Consider the following 7,198-nt stretch of genomic DNA (forward strand, 5'->3'; position numbering starts at 1 on the left):
AGGTGTTTGCAGGGAATGATGGTGGTCTCTCTTATAGTGCTTAATTTATTATATCAAATAAATGGCACGCAGACAGAGCTGGCAGCAAACGTGCTTTCTGTGCTTCAGGACACTCTCCATTCCTTCCACTTCCCCATTCCTGGTAGGAGAAAAATGAGTGCAGGAGGCTGCTGGTGTAGAAGAGGAGACATCCAAGGTGCAGCAAGGCAGATCCTCTCCCTTGGATGCTGCATTGGGAGCTGCCCTTGCACCATGATCTGCCCCATGCTCTGGTGCTGTTTCAGTCACTAGCTTGAACTTCCTCCACCCACCCCAAAGTGTATCTATCTTCTCTGCTGTCTGCTTTCACTCTTTGAGAGCAAGAGTGAACAAAGGCATAGGTTGAGGAGGAGCAAGGAAAACCTGTATGCAGTTCCCTCAATACATCACCCCATCCCAAGCCTCTTCTCTAGTCTGTGTTTTAGAGATCTTGTCCCTTTCCTAGTATCTTGCAGGGATTGGAGGAGCTAAGATCTGCCCCACTTCCCACTTATCCCTTAGTCCCCTTCCACTCAAATCTGGAATATTCCCAGTACCCTGCAGGTGCCTGCAAAGAGACCGCTCATATTAATGGGGAAGGGGACAGGTCTGGTGTCCTTCACGGGTGGATATTCCAAATGAGACTTGCACTCTGTGCGCAAACACTGTGTTATTGTGTTCCCAATATGGGCAAGAGTTGGGGAAACCACTTGTTACGATGCTGCCATCTGCATTTCGGAGTGTGGTGTGTGGTCTATGCAAGCAGCTGGTAATGAGCCAAAATGTGCTTCTGAAACGTCTGTGTACCTGATGTCTCATATAATATTTAGAGTGAGCAACTTAGCAACCCATGCTAAAACAACCATCCAGCTGGGTGGGTGGCAGTCACACCAGCAAGGCAGCTAGAAACAAAGTGGGAATTGTTTTTAAAACACTTACTGCTCAGTCCAAGAAGAGTCATCACAAGCATTCCATTTGCTGATGGTATGGGGAATGAGTACAGGCATCCTTTAGGAACCCAGGAGACCACATAGGGCAGACAAGGTCTACTACATTCATGTACGGAGCAAATCTCCAGGGAACTGTATTTGGGGCTTGGTGGAAGAGGGAAGTGTTTGGAGATGAGGATAACACCTGGAAGATGGATTGCTGCTGTGAATGCTTATTGCCAGCTCTGAGATCGAAGTCATGTCAGGGGAGGTGTACGCTTGTTAAACCTGAATGTGGTTTGTGTTTTGTGTTTGTTTTACTTCTCACCTTCTCCTTCCCGTATTGTACGTACAAATCTGACCTTAAAGCTTAGAAGACTGCTCCCTCCTCAGTGTTACTGTGAAACATGGCTGGTATTTAGGGCACAGTGAAATATGGTGAAAGGGATGAACTGAGAACCAGCACCCTGTCTGCCAGGAAATAGCAGAGCTGAACCATGTCTGGGCAGCCTGGGCTCGAGGGAGCCCTGTTATCCTCCAAATGCAACTGCAGGATTTTGTTGCCACACATCAGCTTTTGGGCAGGAATTCCCACTAATCCCCACTTACACATCCCCTCCAGCAAAGGGGACAGCAGGATGCTCCATGGCCCTGAATGAAGCCCTTCATCTCATGGTCTGCTGGAAAATGGGCACAGTTATTTCCAGGGACTAAAGGCATTGGAAAGCATATTTCACAAAACCAGGAGGTGCTCTGAATGCTGACACAGTGTTCTCTGAACATGACCACAATTTCCATGGTTCATCAGCCCTGCTCTTCAAAAGGGTGCCGCCTCCCTCATTTGCATGGGTCTGGCTCTAACTTTCAGCTATTAGGTCTTGCTTCTGTCATCCCCTGCAAGATTAAAGAGCCCTTTAGTATCCAATATTTTTCCCTGCGATGGTTCATGTGCAGCATAGCCAAGTTATCTCTTGATCTTCCTCAGATGAGCTAAAAAGACTCAAGTGCCTTGTCTCTGGGAGACAGTTTTGCCACTCCTGACAGGATTTGGAAGGAATTCCATTGCCTGCACCCCTCCCATTAATGTTTAATAAACTTTTTGAAATGTCAGCACCAAAACTCAGGTCTTCCATCCAGCCACAAACACAGGGAAAGTCCATTCCAAACTCCCATTTATTAATTCCCCTTTTCATATTTCCCACCATCATGTAAGCCCATTTTTCAACACTGCCATTGTGGGTCTCCTGCCCAGCTGGAGAACATCCCTGCTGGAATTCCAACATCCCTGTTGGAAGCTGTGCTTCCACAAATAGTTTCTATTTTGAGGGCCTGGCCTTCATTTGTTTGTTCTTCAGTAACTGACCTTGAATTTGTTGTTGTTCAAATTGTGCATTGTTTGAATGGATCTGATTTATTACGGAAATCGGGTTATTCTGCGCTATCTTCACTGTTGTTAATTGCTCTGCCAATCTACGTGACATCTGCAATTATCAGCAGTGATTTTCTTCCAGATCATTGCTAAAAATATTGAATAACTTGGCCTGGAAGTGGTCTTGGCAGAATCCACAAGTAACATCCCCATTCAGCAATGCCTCCCTCCTGCTAACTGCATTTTGAGAGCTGTCCGCTAACCCAACCTCAGGCCATGGAGCACGGGCTCTGCTAATCTGGCACAGGGTTCATTATAAATATATCGGAATGTTGTGCAACAGGATGCTCAAAGCTTTGCAGAAATCAATTCTTCTGTTTACAGGACTTCTTTCTGGGCAACACAAAGGAAAAGAAGAAATCAGCAGAACTTCTTGAGTGGTGTTAATCACATCCTCAGCCTTGACTCTCCTTTAAGTCCTTGACCAGTTTCTTATTTAGTTTGCAGGGACTAGCATAAAGTTAACTGAGCAATAAACATCCGAGTTATAGATACTCTTTTGAATGCTCGCACACCATTGGCATTCATTCAATTTCCTCCAAATCTTCCCACAATCCAAGATGATGAAAACTCAGCACAACTGGACCAGAGCTCCCCTTCATCAGTTCTTTGAGGACTGGGTGAAAATCGTCATGGTCTGCCACTTTAAAACCTTCCACACTCAAAAGAGTTACTGCAAGTAGCTGGAAATTACTGAAATGACTAAATGCCAGGGGAAAAAAAGTACAGCTTGGAATGGTTGCAAGTGGTCTGGAAAGTTGTGCTGCGGCCCCATATGACAGAGAGAGAACAAAGAGCCCTTTCAGCCAATTTGCAGAGTTGGTCTCTTTGTTTCACTGCTGTGGAGAGCCTGGAGAAGATTTACAGCAGGATACCCTGGAGATTAAAGGCAAGGATGCCCACCCTGGGAGGCAGGAGACATGATGCAATTGTCCTGAAAGGAAGAGTTGTGGCCACAGTGAAACCAAAGAGAACCCTCAAAAATGCAGAAGACATTTTATGAGGCATGACTTGAAAACTGTCACAATGTTAGTTTGTAGCTTGAAGCCCATTGCATTCCTAAGAGAGAAAGTGAGGACACATAGAGAAAATACCCCTCAGAGGCTCGTCCCTCTGGAGGGTGGTGTGAGATGAGTAGATGGATGCTCTAAATCTGGCAGTAAGAGGTACCCTTTTCTTCCCAAAGACAGGGTATGACACGACTATGCCCATGTAAACGTTTAATAATGAATCCAAAGTGGAAATCAGCAACAGAGACTGAACATTTATCTGCCCAAGTGGAGGGCTTATACCTCCAGAACAGAGCTCTTCTACCCCCTGTATCTTGTCCAGCATGTGGGCAAGGAGGTAGAAGGGAGACTGCACCAATGAGTTCTTTGTCATCCTCTTCACCTTCCCACCCTCATTTTATCACTTCCCAAACCATTTCCTGAATTCATTTCAAGATCTGATGAATTTCAGGGAAAAAGAAAAAAAAGCTTTTCTTCAAAGCAACAGTTTGCTTGAAAATCATCTTTTGCCAAGAGCAGTATCAGCTGCATCCGTTTGCATAGTCTAAGGTTCATTCATCCCACACTGTAACCGATGTCATTTCATCAAGGGCAATGAAGACACTTAAGGTTGTGCCTGTCGAGGAGACGTCTCCTGTTGAGGCTGAGCTCACACCAGTGAGGATGGATGTGTTATCCCCAATTAATAGCCAGCAATTTGGGCTCAGGGTGAACAACTCCACGTCTGACACCACACCAGCTTTCACATCCCTGAGAGCTGTGGCCATCACACTCTTTAATAGGTGACCAAAACCACAACAGGCTGCTGTGAATGAGAGGGCATTGCACAAAGGCTGACATGAGCAATAGCACAAGAAAAGGCTTGAATTGCTCTCCTGTGACACGTTAAGTACTGTTCCCATGTCACTGGCTTCTTACTCTCCTGATTTTTACCCCACCTTTCTTTCATTTCCTTCCACTTTACTTTCCCTGCTCCTCTGGATGGCCTTGTCTGCTTGTTTGCCATAGATTTATGACTGTTTGTATTTTGTGTGATTAATAAATTCCGCTGTGATTTATGTTTCGGGAGGCTTTCATGATCCTACTTCATTTCCCGTTGCACAGGCTCTCTCTGGGATCAGCAGTTTTGCACTATTGGAAGTGATTAGGTGTCTAACTGTCACTCCATGAGAGTTCATCAGCTTTAATTCTTGAGTTAGGCACATTTTGCTTTTGCATGATTTATTGCTTAAAAGAAAGGAACTGATGTGTTTTGTCCGTGCATGTGCATGAAGGTGGCTTTCTGCAGAGGTCATTGGAGTCTATGGAAAACCAAGAAAACCCTTTCCCACCCAGAATCTGATCCTCAGCCCAGGTACAGGTTTGTTTGATGCTTGATGAGGGCTGGAGTGCTTTAGCAGGCAGCAAGGTCCCTCCTGCCTCTGCCTGTGCTGTATGCGGGCAAGCATAAGGGCTCTCCAAGGTGACTACCACTGGCGTGCAGTCATGCTGCAGCCCAGCCTGGATCTGCCAGGATTTCCAAGAACATCTTGCACCAAAAAGGCCTGATTTTAACACTGTCCAGCACGTTGTGCAGTTATTTACATCCCACTATAAAGGGGCAGTGCTGCATCCCAGCAGATCTGACTGGTGACATTTTCCCATCCACTTTGCCTTGCTAAAAACGATGGCACAAAGGTCCAGGCAAAGGCAATTCAGGCACAGTTGAATTACGCCTGTATTTTAATATCTTGTTGTTGCTTGGCAAGTCAGACCTGACAGAAGATCTTTGCAGCTTTGTGACTCTCACTTATAGCTGGTAATCCACAAGCCACTCGCTTGCCACAGAGCAGTGTTTCACAGTCCTCCAAATTGCTTATGAATTAGAAAAGCATCTCCCTTGCTTCCCCCATGACAACCCACATAGCTTTGACTATAAAGCAAACAGCAGGATGAAAACTCACTTCCTGAGTTACCCAATTAATGCCTATAGCAAGACTATTACCATGCCAGGTTTCCTGTCTCCATGGTGGAGATGTTGCAGTCCCCAGAGGAGGTGGCACAGACCAGGTCCTAGGATATGGGAGGGAAAGGAAGGGATGGATAGGGAAGGGAAGGGAATGGAAAGGAAGGGATGGGTAGGGAAAGGAAAGGAAAGGCAAGAAAGGAAAGGAAAGGAAAGGAAAGGAAAGGAAAGGAAAGGAAAGGAAAGGAAAGGAAAGGAAAGGAAAGGAAAGGAAAGGAAAGGAAAGGAAAGGGAAAGCATCCTTAATGGGATGATACAGGTTTACACCATATAAGAGCGTACAGCTACTGCTGCGTCAGAAAATGTCTTTAGTACATTAAACAAAGGTAGACAGTCATTTGCAGAACATAAAGTTTTAGACCAAAATACAATTTTTGTCGTATCTGAAGTGATTTTAGCCCTGGAACCAGTGGTGGGCTTCCCAGGTGGAATGGAGCCTCTGTGTGCCCATTGGCAGCCTTCTGCTTACCTCGAAGTCATTTCCCACCTCCGTGAAACAAATGTACTGAACACACTGTGGGGTTGTTATTTCCTTTACTCCAGTGTAAATCCCATCCCCATGAGAGCAACGCAGTTATTGTTTTTCACAACTCACCGGGGCTATTCGACCTTGATTTCTTCCCTGAAAACAAAGCCCAATTCAGATGAGCACACAGATCTGGTGCTGATATTGGATTTCCTGAGCTGTAAGGATGCTTTGAGTGGCCTCAGCTGAGATCCAGGACCAGACTGTACAAGACTTGGCACTAAACCTGTAAGAAGAGCCTGTTGACCAAACATTCCTCCTTCCAGCTTGTTTTTCACTCCAGAAGAGAGGCACAGATAGGGTTTCTGGGTGTCAGGCAGCTTAGTTGTTATGGCCCTCCCTGGAAACACTTGGCATAATTTAGGGGCAGCAAGGGTCAAGGGCTGCTCCAGGTAGATGGGGGCTCTTTGGGGAGCATGGAAGAAGGATTTTACCTGCACACTTCAGTTAGAGAGATGAAGACAAGCGAGACCAGGCTGTGCCCTGGTTACCAAGCTGTGCTGATATTGCCTGGCCAGACACAGAGCCACAAAATGGTCTAGTCCCCATGAAAGGAACTTTAAAGATCATCTAGTTCCAACCCCCTGTAGTGGTCCTTCCATCAGATCCATGCATTTTCAATTTAGAGACAAGGATGTCATATGGGACAGTGTCAAATGCCTGGCACAGGTCTGATTTCTCTCCCAGGGATAGGGAAGGGAGCTGAGGATGAGCCTTTCCAGCATCACCAGAAGGTAGATAACAAAGCTTTTTACTCCCTAATGGATGCAGCTACTGAAATTGAGATGCTGAAGCTGGTGGGCATCTGGCACCCAGCCTGGGAAGCATAGACATGCCAGGCTACACTTCAGCCAGGTCTCTAAAGCTCTGTAAAAGGTTGGTTTCACCTCAACTGTCTGAAGGCTGCTAAAGTTATGAGCAATTGAAAGCAATGGGTAGCAATACAGAAGAGAGGTGTGCTCCAGCTGAGGTTGTCAGCGGCAGTTTTATGACATTTTCAGGCCTTCCAAGTTTCCCCTCAGTAAAGATGTATAACAACACTGATGCTTGTCCTGCTGGCAATCATTTTTCCCAGTCGGAGCTGTGGCCATGGCAGCGAGGAAGGGCTGTGATTGAGCTGGGCAGGGGAACTGCAGCTAATCTGAGGGAGTGTTTCTACCACAGCAGGAATAGGTAAGTTCTGTAAATCATGCCAATGTCATCTCCCTGCTTAGCAATCATCTCTGTAACCTGGCCAAGCAAGGAAGTCTAGCAGTCTCCATTACCCTGCTCCGAGGGCTT

Source organism: Neopsephotus bourkii, unplaced genomic scaffold, assembly GCF_033783945.1.
Source record: "Neopsephotus bourkii isolate Nb327-2 ecotype Australia unplaced genomic scaffold, CSIRO-AGI_Nbou_v1 NB_1036, whole genome shotgun sequence".
In the NCBI taxonomy this organism is placed as follows: Eukaryota; Metazoa; Chordata; class Aves; order Psittaciformes; family Psittacidae; genus Neopsephotus; species Neopsephotus bourkii.